General features: G+C 45.6%; 1 pseudogene across 1 annotated transcript; it reads left to right on the plus strand.

The window, feature by feature from the left end:
- The first annotated feature begins 1,706 nt into the window (after positions 1-1,706).
- Positions 1,707-8,382, plus strand: LOC147972729 (wall-associated receptor kinase 5-like; annotated as a pseudogene). Its single transcript, XR_015603499.1, has 6 exons — positions 1,707-3,301; positions 3,619-3,755; positions 4,132-5,041; positions 5,159-5,179; positions 5,426-6,146; positions 7,895-8,382. The product of XR_015603499.1 is annotated as a wall-associated receptor kinase 5-like (transcript).
- The last annotated feature ends 7,252 nt before the right edge of the window (positions 8,383-15,634 follow it).

Here is a 15,634-nt window from a genome sequence, read left to right on the forward strand (position 1 = left end):
GGTAGGAACGACGACGGCGAGAGAGTGCAAGTCGCCGAGTGCGCTGGGGCGCGTCTTATATAGGCCGAGGCGCCGCCCGTGCGCGAGCCGCCGTGAGTACGCGTGGCGGGCGAGGGAGGGCGAGGGACGCGCGTCATCCGGTCTTCATTGCGCCGCCCGTGAGGCATCAATGGCGCAGGCTGACCGGCGCGGCAGCTTTGGCATTGATTCGCCGCGGGAAACGAGGCGATGAGGACGACGAAGGGGCGAGAAGAGGGTAGAGTCGCTGACGCGGTGGGCCCGCGGCTGTTTCGCGCCAAAACAGTTCGTCCCGGCGCCCCCGGGTGCCCCCCAGCGTGCCGGGTTCGGCCTGGGTCCGCCGGCGCTGTTTTCGGCCCAAGCCGGCGAAAATCGGACTCCTGGGGCGCGACTGGACCGATTTTTCGGCGCCGGCGCAAAAAAAACGCCTGGGGAGGCCTTCCTGCGGGCGCGGCTGGAGATGCCCTTAGGATTCATATATGAGTATATGCAATGGGAACTTAGGGTTATAGTGGCGATAGACGCTAAACCTTTCTCCTTGATCATAATCTCTGGGGTGTAAAGGGAGACCTAATTGTTCTTTGATACGTCCGTAGTGAAACCCTTAATCACGCTCCTACACCAGCACACCAGCATAATATATATTAGGTGTGTGGTAGCGGTGTTAAGGGCATGAGAGGGAAAAACTTTTTTTTCTGGTGGCAGCAAAATTCACGAAGGTGCATTCGCTTGGTGTTCCTAAAAATGCAAAGTAAATAGATAGAGGTGGTCGCGGGTCGAGGCGAAACCCTTTTGAAACATCTTGTGGATTTTTTGAGAAGTTGAGTTTACATGTTTATGTTTAAAATAGTCCTACACCTACAAAGTTGTTACGTAACTTTCCACTTAACCTCCCCCTCCAACCCCCTCCCCCCCCCTGGATTCCATCAGGGTTGTCCCCTCCATCCCCCTTACCTCCAATGAAAACATGGCAACTGATCAAGCCCCATAATGCCCATGGATGTAGCAGTGCTCTTATGTTTAATCAATTGTAATGTTAAACATAATGGCAAATCAAACTTTCTTTAGCAAGCATGACATATCCTGGCAAAAAAGAAAAAGAAATTTACCATCCTGTCCACAACTATAATTGTCATGAAAAACATTAGATTTGTCATGGTCAAAAATCAGACGTTCGATTTCTAGAGAAATCCTTGTTCAAAAGATTTTGAGAATAATTAATGACCGAGCATGGATGTTAGCTTGTGAACGAAGAAACCAGGAAACATGATGCAGGTTTCCTGCATGCATGCGTTGCTTATGTGATGCATGAGACGAAAGATAAACCTGCATGCATGCGTTGCTCATGTGATGCATGAGAGTAAAGATAGATATTCCATGCTTTTGGGAAAGCAGCGTGTTAGGTGTATGTGGTGTGTACTAATTGACGCATGTGTTCACTAACGCCCGCGTCAATCATATGCACTAGGTGAGTTATGATGGTTGAGCTAGACGACGGTGGTAGGTGAACTGTAGCTAGCGTGTTAGGTATGCGGTGTGTACTAGTTGACTCATGTATTCACTAAAGTCCGCGTCGATGTCGTTGAAATGATTCCGCGGTATGCAGTAGGTGAGTTATGATTGAGCAAACCATATAAGCCATGGTTGTAGGAGACTGGTTTTTCTACCGTGCACGGTAGACACCGTGCATGCATCCACCACACCCTTGTTTCGTCGGGATATGTGCCATCACAGGATGAAAGGTGATTAAATATTGTATCCCTGACATCACACATTGTTTTCTCTCACCTAATGTGTGGTAACGTGATATTTCATAGTCAGTTCCATCTAGTTGAGTTTTATTAAAAATTAAATGTTTCATATTTTTTATCACAAAATTATACTCCCTCAGTTTCATGATTTTTGCCATGGGTTTAATTTGAACTTTGTCAACGCATATCTGATATTTAGCTTGTTTTGAAGATAAAATCAAAAGAAAAACACATGTTCAAACAGAATATTTTTCTGAAATTTATTTTAACATATATAGTTGTTCCAAGTTTAAGATTGAAAAATAAATGCATGTGAGTAGGAGAGAGAACTCTGTGTGCGTGTGGTGTGAGAGGAAAATGAGGAGAGAGAAGATATAAAGTTGATTGATGGATTGTCAGAATATAGAATTATATTACTCTGGAATAGCAAATACTACTAGCAAGCTTGCATGCATCCTAATCTCAAACCAAGCTGACGGTTGAGCCATGCACGGGATGTCCCGTGCAGGGTAGAAGTGCTTTTCTCATGGTTGTAGCTAGACGATGGTGGTGAACTGTAGCTATAACGACAAAGGCTCGATCACCAATGGCGCACATGACCATCTCACACTTGGAGATCGTCAGCATAGCGGTCACGGCCGCGGCGCTCGCCACCGGTGGAGCTGCTTCACCTCCCGCTCCGGCACCGATGGGGATGCCGGGCTGCCACACCATCTGCGGCAACATCAGTGTGCCGTATCCGTTCGGCATGGGGCCGGCCAGGTGCTACTGGCCGGGGTTCAACCTCACCTGCGACAATACTACCACCCCGCCGCGGCTGCGGTTCCAAAGCGCCGGCGGAGATATCCTCCAGGTGGACCATTTCAGCGTTTCCGAGTCGTCGGTGCTCGTCAAACGCACCCCCCGCGATGTAAAAATCGACGGCGACGGCAACGGCTCAATATTCTCCGGAGGGCCTGGCCAAGGGAAGTACAACATCATGCTGACAGACACTTGGGTATACGGCGCGAACGAGCTCATCCTGCTGGGATGCAACGTGCGAGCGACGCTGAAACACGGCAACGCCTGCTCCACCCTGTGCGGCGACGACCAACCCCATCAGCCCATGTGGTCCGTGCCGTCCAGGCTCGACAGAAGCAGGGTTTGCACCGGGCTCGGCTGCTGCCAGGCGCCCATCGTCGCCGCGGCAGCAGCTGTCGGCGAGCTTCGGGTGCAGCTAGAGTGGTTCGGCCGGAATCGCAGCGCCGACGAGGAACGGATGCCCACGCGCGCGTTCGTCGCCAACGAGGGGTGGTTCGAGAAGAAGAAAGTTTCCGACCCACTGCTGCTTCGGAAGCCGTCGGCTATGGGAGCAACGGGTATCCCCATGGACGACGGAGTTCCAGTGTGGCTGAGCTGGGAGGTCGACACCAACATTTCTTCTTCCCATGGACATGGCCACGTCGTGTGCGATGAGGGTACACGAGGAGGATATACATGCCGCTGCGACAGTAACTACGAAGGCAACCCCTACATACCCGACGGATGCCAAGGTTTGTTGTTTTCTTATGAGTGGTAATTAAATTTGGGTGCATAGTAATCGCTTCATTTCAAAATATAGTGCTTGTAGATTTCGTTATAAATTAAACTTGCCCCCACACAAAAAGCAAATCAAACTTTGTAAAGGTTGTCCTAGTTTAAAACTAGACAAAAGTTATTGCATTTAGATCCAAATCGATGCCATTAGATACATCATAAACAAGTACTACTTGAACGATGTACTGTACTCTCTTTGTTTAAACTGTAAAAGCGTCTTATGTTTGTGTAGAGAGGAAGTATTTCATTAACCACGGATGTTTCTTTGGTGTAGATATCGACGAGTGTGGGCTTCATCCGTGCCATGATGGTGGTGTTTGTACCAATAGAGATGGAGGGTTTGACTGTGGTTGCCCACCACGAACCCATGGTGACAAGGCCGTACCCGGTGGTTGCATCCCTTTTGTCTCCGTCACAGCTAAGCTATGCTAATTAATTAATTGTTTATTTTTAATGAAGGTTAATGAATTACTATTAGCAAGTAAAAATACAATGTATCATTACTTCCTATGTGTTCTTTGTATGTAAGAGGCATATTAGGTTTTGTTGAGATCAGAATTTGATCAAGATTTTTTAGATTGATATATGGTTTGTTTGACATGATGTTGGCACCATTAGAATTGTTGTCGAAAGTACTCCCTGACAGTTAAGTTATTTCATATATAAACAATATATTTATAGAGTAATATTTCATCAAAGCATTATGAACACCAATATCGTTTATTACTAATACACTACAGTAGTATATAGTATGTGACCTAGAATATTGCACATTCGACTAGCTTAGGTTCTACTTTTTTTCGAATCAGAAACGGAAGGCGGTACATGTGGAGATGTGGATATACCGTACCCATTTGGCATCGGGCCGTCCCACTGCTACCGGCCAGGCTTCAACCTTACATGCGACTATCCAAGCGGCAAGCCCCCGCGACTATTATTGGATAGCTACGGCGTCTTCCAAATTCAAGAGATCTTCCTCCCAAACACCACATTACATGTTACTAGCTCTGTCGTTGTCATTGAAGCCGCCTCCAACAATAACTTCGGTTTTGATTTCAACAATTATTTCACAAGCCGTGCGGATGTGCTCTACTCGTTATCCACCCGCAATGAGCTCATCCTCTCAGGGTGCAACGTTCAGGCAACGCTACTTGGGCCAGACAGTGATGCATCCATCATCAGCGGTTGCACTAGCTTCTGCTCCAAGGGAGATGTCGGCGCTGGGAGGGTGCCGTTTGCAAGCAACAAGAACTGCTACGGCATGGGTTGCTGCCAGGCATGCATTTCCGAGCCCGTGGAGGGAGGCTTGCCTGGTTTGCTCACCCTCGAGTATATTGACCCCAACAACTTCCAGGCGAACATGTCACTACCCCCGTATGCCCTAATAGCGAAAGAGGGGTGGTTCGACAACCGCCTTGTCTCCGACCAACAAATGCAGGCGCTTCAAAACAAGTTGAAATTTGCGCCGTTAGTTCCTATTGTTATAGAATGGAAGATGTTGCCGTCAGAATCATTAATCTTACAAGATGTTGATCATGTGAAGTCATGATCGGATCTAAATTGCCCCAGGGAGGTTGCTATTGACATCTGCAAGAGCAAGCATAGTAGATGCATACCAGCTGGGATGAACAAAGGCTATTCTTGCCAGTCTCGGGAAGGCTACCATGACAAACCCTACAAAACCCATGGATGCAAAGGTTAGCATGCAGCATACACATACAATAGAGGCATGCACGTGTGAATTTATATTTCTGGTATTATTTATAATTTCCAGATATTTGACTCTCTATCTCTCTCTTTCATTTTTTCTTCAGGTGACATCATCTCATCTAAAGGTGAGCAACCATGTATGCAGGACATTGTTTTCCTTTTCAGATGATGATAAGTATATTTAGTGCTCACTCTCATTCCCTGGAAGTTACTGTTTTCGCTATAGGAAGTTACAAATTTTGTCGTAGTACAAGATAATGTATTTTGTTTCTTACCAGGTGTAGATAGAGGGGAGGTGCTATAAAATGACAATAATTTAGTTGTTTTCACCTAAATTTGGATGTTTAAAGAAATTGGTGTATTTTTTCCAGGTATGATCGCTGCCATTGTAGGAGTTGTGTGTGGAGCGGGTCTAGTTTTTTCGATTATGACTTCATACATTGTTTCAAAGAAACTGAAACATCGGAGAGCATATATGTTAAAACGGAAGTTCTTTGAGTAAAATCATGGACAATTACTGGAACAATTGGTATCTCAAAGATCTGGTATTGCGGAAAGGATGATCATTACCTTGGAAGAGCTAAAGAAGGCAACACACAATTTTGATAAAGATCTTGTGGTTGGCGGTGGAGGGCATGGTACTGTTTACAAAGGGATTTTATCAAACCAACATATTGTAGCCATCAAGAAACCAAAAAGTGTGGTTGGAGATTGATGAGTTTATAAATGAGGTTGCCATCTTATCACAAATCAACCACATGAATGTGGTAATACTCTTTGGTTGCTGCCTTGAAACTGAAGTCCCAATGTTAGTCTATGATTTCATATCCAATGGAACACTTTATGAGCATCTTCATGTCGAAGGACCAAGATCATTATCATGGGGCCACAGACTGCGTATAGCCATTGAAACATCAAAATCTCTGGCGTATCTTCTTTCAGCCACTGCAATACCTATCATCCATAGAGATGTAAAGTCTGCTAACATAGTTTTGGATGATACTCTAACAGCAAAGGTAGCAGACTTTGGAGCATCAAGGTACATTCCCATGGAGAAATCTGGCTTAGAAACAAGGGCTCAAGGTACAAGAGGTGAAGGAAATATGCCCTAGAGGCAATAATAAAGTTATTATTTATTTCCTTATATCATGATAAATGTTTATTATTCATGCTAGAATTGTATTAACCGGAAACATAATACATGTGTGAATACATAGACAAACAGAATGTCACTAGTATGCCTCTACTTGACTAGCTCGTTAATCAAAGATGGTTATGTGTCCTAACCATGGACAAAGAGTTGTTATTTGATTAACGGGATCACATCATTAGTTGAATGATCTAATTGACATGACCCATTCTATTAGCTTAGCACCCGATCGTTTAGTATGTTGCTATTGCTTTCTTCATGACTTATACATGTTCCTGTGACTATGAGATTATGCAACTCCCGTTTGCCGGAGGAACACTTTCTGTGCTACCAAACGTCACAACGTAACTGGGTGATTATAAAGGAGCTCTACAGGTGTCTCCAAAGGTACATGTTGGGTTGGCATATTTCGAGATTAGGATTTGTCACTCCGAATGTCGGAGAGGTATCTCTAGGCCCTCTCGTTAATGCACATCACTTAAGCCTTGCAAGCATTGCAACTAATGAGTTAGTTGCGGGATGATGTATTACGAAACGAGTAAAGAGACTTGCCAGTAACGAGATTGAACTAGGTATTGGATACCGACGATCGAATCTCAGGCAAGTAACATACCGATGACAAAGGGAACAACGTATGTAGTTATGCGGTCTGACCGATAAAGATCTTCGTAGAATATGTAGGAGCCAATATGGGCATCCAGATCCCGCTATTGGTTATTGACCGGAGACGTGTCTCGGTCATGTCTACATTGTTCTCGAACCGTAGGGTCCGCACGCTTAAAGTTACAATGACAGTTTCATTATGAGTTTATGTATTTTGATGTACCGAAGGTTGTTCGGAGTCCCGGATGTGATCACGGACATGACGATGAGTCTCGAAATGGTCGAGACATAAAAATCGATATATTGGAAGCCTATATTTGGACATCGGAATCGTTCCGGGTGAAATCAGCATTTTACCGGAGTACCGGGGGGTTACCGAAACCCCCCGGGGGGTTATTGGGCCTACATGGGCCTTGAGGGAGAAGAGAGAAGGAGGCAGGAGGTGGCCGCGCGCCCCTCCCCTTCCTAGTCTGAATAGGACAAGGGAAGGGGGGCGACGCCCCCCCTTTCCTTCCCCTCTTCCTCCTCTTTCCCCCCTTCTCCTTCTCCAACTAGGAAAGAAGGGAGTCCTACTCCCAGTGGGAGTAGGACTCCCCCCTGGCGCGCCCCTCCTTGGCCGGCCGCCCCCTCCCCTTGGCTCCTTTATATACGGGGGCAGGGGGGCACCCTAGGACACACTAGTTGATCTTCGTGATCGTTTCTTAGCCGTGTGCGGTGCCCCCCTCCACGATATTACACCTCGATCATATTGTAGCGGTGCTTAGGCGAAGCCCTGCGACGGTTAAACATCAAGATCGTGACCACGCTGTCGTGCTGACGAAACTCCTCCCCGAAGCTTTGCTGGATCGGAGCCCGGGGTGCGTCATCGAGCTGTACGTGTGTCAAGAACTCGGAGGTGCCGGAGTAACGGTGCTTGGATCGGTTGGACCGGGAAGACGTACGACTACTTCCTCTACGTTGCGTCAATGCTTTCGCTTCGGTCTACGAGGGTACGTAGACAACACTCTCCCCTGTCGTTGCTATGCATCACCATGATCTTGCGTGCGCGTAGGAATTTTTTTGAAATTACTATGTTCCCCAACAAAAGGATACTGGCACCCTATGTACTTTTACACTGGACGCCTCACGGAGAAAAGTGATGTTTACAGTTTTGGAGTTGTCCTTGTGGAACTGCTAACCAGGCAGAAACCGTTTTCATATTTGTCCTCAAATGATGAGAGTCTTGTTGTACATTTTGTTACTTTGTATGTGGAAGGGAATTTGCTCCATATATTAGACCCACAAGTTATCGAGGAAGGAGGCAAAGAAGTCGAAGAAGTGGCTGCTATTGCCGTAGCATGTGTAAAATTAAGTGGAGAGGATCGTCCAACCATGAGGCAAGTGGAGTTGACACTAGAAGGCGTTCGTACATCTGAGGGGCGTGTTTTACATAATGTGGTGGCTAAGAAAGTTTACAATAATGGTATCGAAGTAGGGGCTCAATCTAATAAATCAGTTAGAGAAGGTAACGAGGGGTCAACAAGACGGTATAGTATGGAAGAAGAGTTCATACTATCTGCAAGTTGTCCTCGGTAGTTGTAGTGAAATTGTGCTCAAGCAGAAGATTTCATGTGCACAGTGGACAGCTTTGTTTCGGTGTATATCCACTTCTAATCTTAGTGAATTTGTGCTCAAATCAAATATTTCATGTGGCTAGTTAGCAGCTTTGGTTCTTGTATATCCACTGCTGGTAGTGTCCTCCTCTAGACTAGTGAGCCAGGGTTGGAAGAAGGGCGTATGAGCAAACAAAACGAGTTAAACAGTTTTTTTTTGAACTGGGCATTACCCCTTTCCATTACTGCGACATAACGGAAATACAACAATCCAAAGAGGAGAAAAGGGGAAGCGAGTTCAATGCATCGCCTGGAAACCCACTGTGAGCACTCGGCATCGAGATTACTCACTGTGGGGCGAAAATCCGACGACACCAAATCTCAGTATCTAAGAACCAGGGTCAAACAACCCCAAAAGAACACAAAACGCAAGCTCGCAACAGTCGAGCAGAGAAAGTTCAGTCCCACGCAGGGGAGGGCAGCTCAAGCATCAAACTAAACCACAGGGACACAGCTCCAGTAGAATCAGTAGGTCGCCTCTTCACGGTTCGCAGCACAAATCCTCATCATCATCGATGCATTCTTCTTCAGTATCTTCGCGCCATCCCTCATGGCAGCCGCGTCATCCTGCTTCATCATTTCTGCCCAATAGCAGATTTAAGGCACAGGTAGAGAAAATACATTCATACGGGCTTGTAAGAGGTTTGAACTCAAAGGTGGCCCTGTTGCGACACGACCAGATCGCCCAGCATACAGCAGCGATCCCTGCTGTATAGAACTTTTCCCCCCTAGGTAGGAATGTAAAACACCAAGAGTAGGCCTGCCAAATATTATCAGGGCATAAAGCAGTGCCAAATATACATGCCACTGTTCTCCAGGTTATCCTGGCAACAGGGCAAGTAAAGAACAAGTGCTGTGCGGTTTCTCTCCCATCACAAAAAGAGCATTTTGGATTTCCTTTCCAACCACGATGTTTCATCACATCCCTGGTCAGGACAGCATCCTGAAAAATTTGCCACAAGAATATTTGAATTTTGAGAGGGATTCTGGCACTCCAGATCCATCTATAATCACATCCAGCAACATTCTTTTTCAGAAACGAATACACCGATTTAGTGGTAAAAGAGGTCTTGCCACCCAAGCCCCATTTGATCACATCAGGATGCTGTCCTCACAGCATCCTGATCCTGGTCGTGGTTGTGGGTTCCTAATGGTCAAATAGTTACCCCTCGTCCCTCGTACTGCATGCGTATGTGAGCCCATGTTCGCTCATTGAGAGAACAATCACGACATTATCTCTGTACATACGTTTTCTTGCTTAATTTAGAAAATAAATCAAATGCAATCTTTCTTTTACCGCGTGACCTACTACTCCAGCTCAGGTTGGAATCATTGGAACGTGTGTTTTTTAATGAAAAGCTCGGTCGGTCCTGTCTAGTTTTTTTTTTGCGGGGTAGTTATATTATTTACATAACATATTCTTCTTGTAGTTCTAGGTGATCTATGGATATAGATATAACTAGCACATATGGCCGCGCATTGCAACGGGAGAGATAATTAACGTGTCCATCGCAGCAACGTGGCATAACAATATCCGAATGGTGCCATCCAACGGTGGCAGCGAGACGCACGCTACCATAAATGCATATAAGTCGTACATTAAAAACCATCACATATGATATTTTTGGTATGATTTTTGTGTGACTGCTATGTTATTTAAAAGGCCTAATTTTCAAATCCTACATACCAAGGCATTATTTGGAAGTTGGTGCAATTTTCGGAATTCACACCGAGTCATGAAGAAATCTTGCTAAGTGTGTTTTAGCCCCTCTCACCTCTCCCAAATCCACTGTTGTGTCGTGCCCTCTTACCAAGTATTATTCCATTGTGTTATTGTCCAAACGCTTATGTCATTGCTATTTGTCTTGCAGGAATCTATGCCGTGCATGATCACCTCTTTAGATATTTAATTCCTAGGTATTAGTTTCTCCTTCGTTTTATGCCCACGGGATGGATGAGACACACACACTTCATCCTTTTAGTTCTTATTCTTGAGGCCCCTTGTTTGTCTTCAACACAACTCGTGTACATACATAAAATAGCGAGATGGTACTATTTAATGGGGTAGCAAATCCATCGATCAACTTTTTGAAACAGGCCCAGTTTGACTTGGCCCATGTTTTTTAGGCAGGCTCTACCATACATTAGTACGGTGGATCAGGTAAAAAAGATTTGTGTGTTTGTGCTGTGTTGCGAGTTCGCTCGAGCACTTTCCAATAAAAAAGTAGTGTGCGTAAAAATAGTTAGAATGGGATAACATAAAGTGGAACCAAACTAAGAATACATATTCCCTTAATAGTAGGTATAGGTATATAGATACAGATTTATTTATTTATTATTATTAGTTTTCGTTGTACTGTCATGATTGTAGATGAATTGATTGAGAATTTTCCTGGAATAAAAAAACCAACTAATGGTATTTTAAGATTAACAAAGGCACATAGACATCTCGCTGTGGGCGGAGCAATATCCCCCAAGGAATAATTCGTGTTAGTGAGACGTCAAACTAACTGTCCCAAATTTGTACAATTTAGGGTATGGGTGTTAGTTTGGTACTGCTACTGTCAAAAGCCAAACTGGTCGAAGCACCTGGCATACTCCCAGTGCGCTCTTCCTCGTTAGAACATCTTCAGTAGATGATGTATATTTTGGTGTTCTAAACCAGTGATGTAAAAATTTACATTCAAAAGTGCTTTTTACATCTCTAAAAAAGGCTCAACTCCAACAAATGGTCTAAAACGGAGATGGAAAGAGCAACTCCAACAAATGGTCCAAAACAAAGATGTAAAATTCTGAAAATGACCAACTACTAATTCATCTCAACATAGTTCAAACATCAAATTCCAACATAGATGACATAAATTTAAACTAGCAGAACTACTCATCGTCCGAGGGCATCCAGTACGACTCTTTGGAGTCATCCGAGAGCCCCCAGAACTCCTCGTCCTCCTCCGACGATGACTCGATCACTAGTAGAAAACAGGGCTATGGTCCAGGCCGGCTCAGCCCATTAGTCCCGGTTCAGTCTAGAACCGGGACCAATGTGGGCATTGGTCCCGGTTCGTGAGCCCAGGGGGCCGGCCGGGCCACGTGGGCCATTGGTCCCGGTTCGTCTGGACCTTTTGGTCCCGGTTGGTGGGACGAACCGGGACCAATGGGCCTCGCTCCTGGCCCACCACCATTGGTCCCGGTTGGTGGCTTGAACCGGGACCAAAGGCTTCCCTTTAGTCCCGGTTCATGTCATCAACCGGGACCAATGAGGTGCCTATATATACCCCCTCGCGCAAGAGCAGAGCACAGTGCTCTGTTTTTTCTGGCCGAGGGGGAGAGGGCTTTGTGGTGCTCTAGCTCACCTCCTATGCACATGAGGTGTTCGATGGAATGCCCGAGCCACATTACTTAAGCTTTCTCCTCTCAAAGCTCGACCTCCAAGCTCCATTTTCCTCGAGATTTGTCTAGATTTAGCGGTCCGTCACGCCCCGTCCCCGTCTTCACCGCCGTCGATCACCCGCGCCGATCTCATCACCGACACCACCGTGGTGAGCCTCTTGTTCTTATCTTCTTTCTGAAAGGAAAAATATTCTTACTTGTATGTTTAGATAGATACTTGTATCATTTTCTTACATTTATTATTGCATCTTATATAGTGCGATGGTTTTGGTATCCGCCCCCGTCGGCCCTCGTCCTGTCTATGATTCGGATTTGGTATGTATATTATCTTTATAACTATTGGTTCATTTATTGTTTATGAAAATTATGCCGACCAACGTGACATAGATTTTATTTATCTAGGATGTATGTGAATCGGAAATGCCAACCGACCCTATTGTCGAGAGGTTAAATTTAGTTGAAGAAGAAAACAATTTGTTGAAGGAAAAAATAAAAAATTGAGGAGGAGAAGATGATATTGGAGTTGCATGTTGCGGATGTCGTCGATGATCACAAGATCAAGATGGATGCAATGCGCTTGAAGATTAGAAAGATTAGAAAATATGCCATTCATACCGAGGCTTGGTATCATTATGCCGTTGGATCAATTGTTACCTTGGTTGCGATTATGATCGCATTTGTTTTCGCATTGAAATGTTTTACATAGTTTCAATGTATGGTTTAATTAATTAGATGCTCTGGAGAGCTATATATTGTTAGATGAGAACTATGTATGCACTTTGATTTTAATGTGATGATGAACTTCTATTAATTTGGACACTTAATTATATATAATGCATGCAGATGAACCGGCAATGGATGTACGGTGACAGACACACCCGCGAGTACATTAAGGGCGTGCATGAGTTTCTCTATGCGGCTGAGGCAAACAAGCAGAATGGTTCTATGTGTTGTCCATGCACTGAATGTGGGAATACGAGGTCTTACTCTAACCGGAAAATCCTTCACTCCCACCTGCTTTACAAGGGTTTCATGCCACACTATAATGTTTGGACGAGGCACGGAGAAATAGGGGTTATGATGGAAGACGGTGAAGAAGAAGAGTACGATGACAACTATGTGCCCCCTGAATACGGTGATGCTGCAACGGGGGGAGCTGGTGAAGATCAAGAGGAACCAGACGATGTGCCCAATGATGCTGCCACGGGTGAAGCTGCTGAAGATCAAGAGGAACCAGACGATGTGCCCGATGATGATGATCTCCGCCGGGTCATTGTCGATGCAAGGACGCAATGCATTAGTCAAAAGGAGAAGCTGAAGTTCGATCGCGTGTTAGAGGATCACAAAAAAGGGTTATACCCCAATTGCGAAGATGGCAACACAAAGCTCGGTACCGTACTGGAATTGCTGCAGTGGAAGGCAGAGAATGCTGTGGCTGACAAAGGATTTGAGAAGCTACTGAAAATATTGAAGAAGAAGCTTCCAAAGGATAATGAATTGCCCGACAGTACATACGCAGCAAAGAAGGTCGTATGCCCTCTAGGATTGGAGGTGGAGAAGATACATGCATGCCCTAATGACTGCATCCTCTACCGCAGTGCATATAAGGATCTGAACACATGCCCGGTATGCGGTGCGTTGCGGTATAAGATCAGACGAGATGATCCTGGTGATGTTGACGGCGAGCCCCTTAGGAAGAGGGTTCCTGCGAAGGTGATGTGGTATGCTCCTATAATACCACGGTTGAAACATCTGTTCAGAAATGAAGAGCATGCCAAGTTGATGCGATGGCACAGTGAGAACCGAAAGAAAGATGGGAAGTTGAGAGCACCCGCTGGCGGGTCGCAGTGGAGAAAAATCGAGAGAAAGTACTGGGATGAGTTTGCAAAGGACCCAAGGAATGTATGGTTTGCTTTAAGCGCGGATGGCATTAATCCTTTCGGGGAACAGAGCAGCAATCACAGCACCTGGCCCGTGACTCTATGTATGTATAACCTTCCTCCTTGGATGTGCATGAAGCGGAAGTTCATTATGATGCCAGTTCTCATCCAAGGCCCTAAGCAACCCAGCAACGAAATTGATGTGTACCTAAGGCCATTAGTTGAAGAACTTTTACAGCTGTGGAATGGAAACGGTGTACGTACGTGGGATGAGCACAGACAGGAGGAATTTAACCTTAAGGCGTTGTTGTTCGTGACCATCAACGATTGGCCCGCTCTCAGTAACCTTTCCGGACAGACAAACAAAGGATACCACGCATGCACGCACTGTTTAGATGACACTGAAAGTATATACTTGGACAAATGCAGGAAGAATGTGTACCTGGGCCATCGTCGATTTCTTCTGACCAACCATCAATGTCGAAAGAAAGGCAAGCATTTCAAAGGCGAGGCAGATCACCGGAAGAAGCCCGCCATGCGCACCGGTGATCACGTGCTTGCTATGGTCAATGATTTACACTACGTAATCTTTGGAAGGGGTCCCGGTTGACTAGCTGTTCCGAATGACGCTGAGGGACACGCACCCATGTGGAAGAAGAAATCTATATTTTGGGACCTACCCTACTGGAAAGACCTAGAGGTCCGCTCCTCAATCGACGTGATGCACGTGACGAAGAACCTTTGCGCGAACCTGCTAGGCTTCTTGGGCGTGTATGGGAAGACAAAAGATACACCTGAGGCACGAGAGGACCTGCAACGTTTGCATGAAAAAGACGGCATGCCTCCGAAGCAGTATAAAGGTCCTGCCAGCTACGCTCTTACGAAAGAAGAGAAAGAAATCTTCTTTGAATGCCTGCTCAGTATGAAGGTCACGACTGGCTTCTCGTCGAATATAAAGGGAATAATAAATATGCCAGAGAAAAAGTTTCAGAACCTAAAGTCTCATGACTGCCATGTGATTATGACGCAACTGCTTCCGGTTGCATTGAGGGGGCTTCTACAGGAAAACGTCCGATTAGCCATTGTGAAGCTATGTGCATTCCTCAATGCAATCTCTCAGAAGGTGATCGATCCAGAAATCGTACCAAGGCTAAGGAGTGATGTGGCGCAATGTCTTGTCAGTTTCGAGCTGGTGTTCCCACCATCCTTCTTCAATATCATGACGCACGTCCTAGTTCATCTAGTCGACGAGATTGTCATCCTGGGGCCCGTATTTCTACACAATATGTTCCCCTTTGAGAGGTTCATGGGAGTCCTAAAGAAATATGTCCGTAACCGCGCTAGGCCAGAAGGAAGCATCTCCATGGGCCATCAAACAGAGGATGTTATCGGGTTTTGTGTTGACTTCATTCCTGGCCTTAACAAGATAGGTCTCCCTAAATCGCGGTATGAGGGGAGACTGACTGGAAAAGGCACTCTTGGAAGAGACTCAATAATATGCAGAGACGGATATTCTTGGTCTCAAGCACACTACACAGTTCTACAGAACTCTACCTTGGTGACCCCGTATGTCGATGAACACAAGAACAGTCTGCGCTCCAAACACCCAGAGCAGTGCGACGACTGGATTACATGTGAACACATCAGGACTTTCAGCAGTTGGTTGGAAACACGTCTCAGAGGTGACAACATTGTTTCTGATGAGTTGTACTTGTTGTCCAGGGGACCATCTTTGACTGTATTGACTTACAAAGGATACGAGATAAATGGGAATACATTTTACACGATCGCCCAAGATTAGAAGAGCACCAACCAAAACAGCGGTGTCCGCTTTGATGCAGCAACCGAGAGCGGAAAGGACACATATTATGGTTACATAGTGGACATATGGGAACTTGACTACGG

Source organism: Triticum urartu, chromosome 5A (genome assembly GCF_056163025.1).
Source record: "Triticum urartu cultivar PI428250 chromosome 5A, HENAU_Tu73, whole genome shotgun sequence".
NCBI lineage: Eukaryota > Viridiplantae > Streptophyta > Magnoliopsida > Poales > Poaceae > Triticum > Triticum urartu.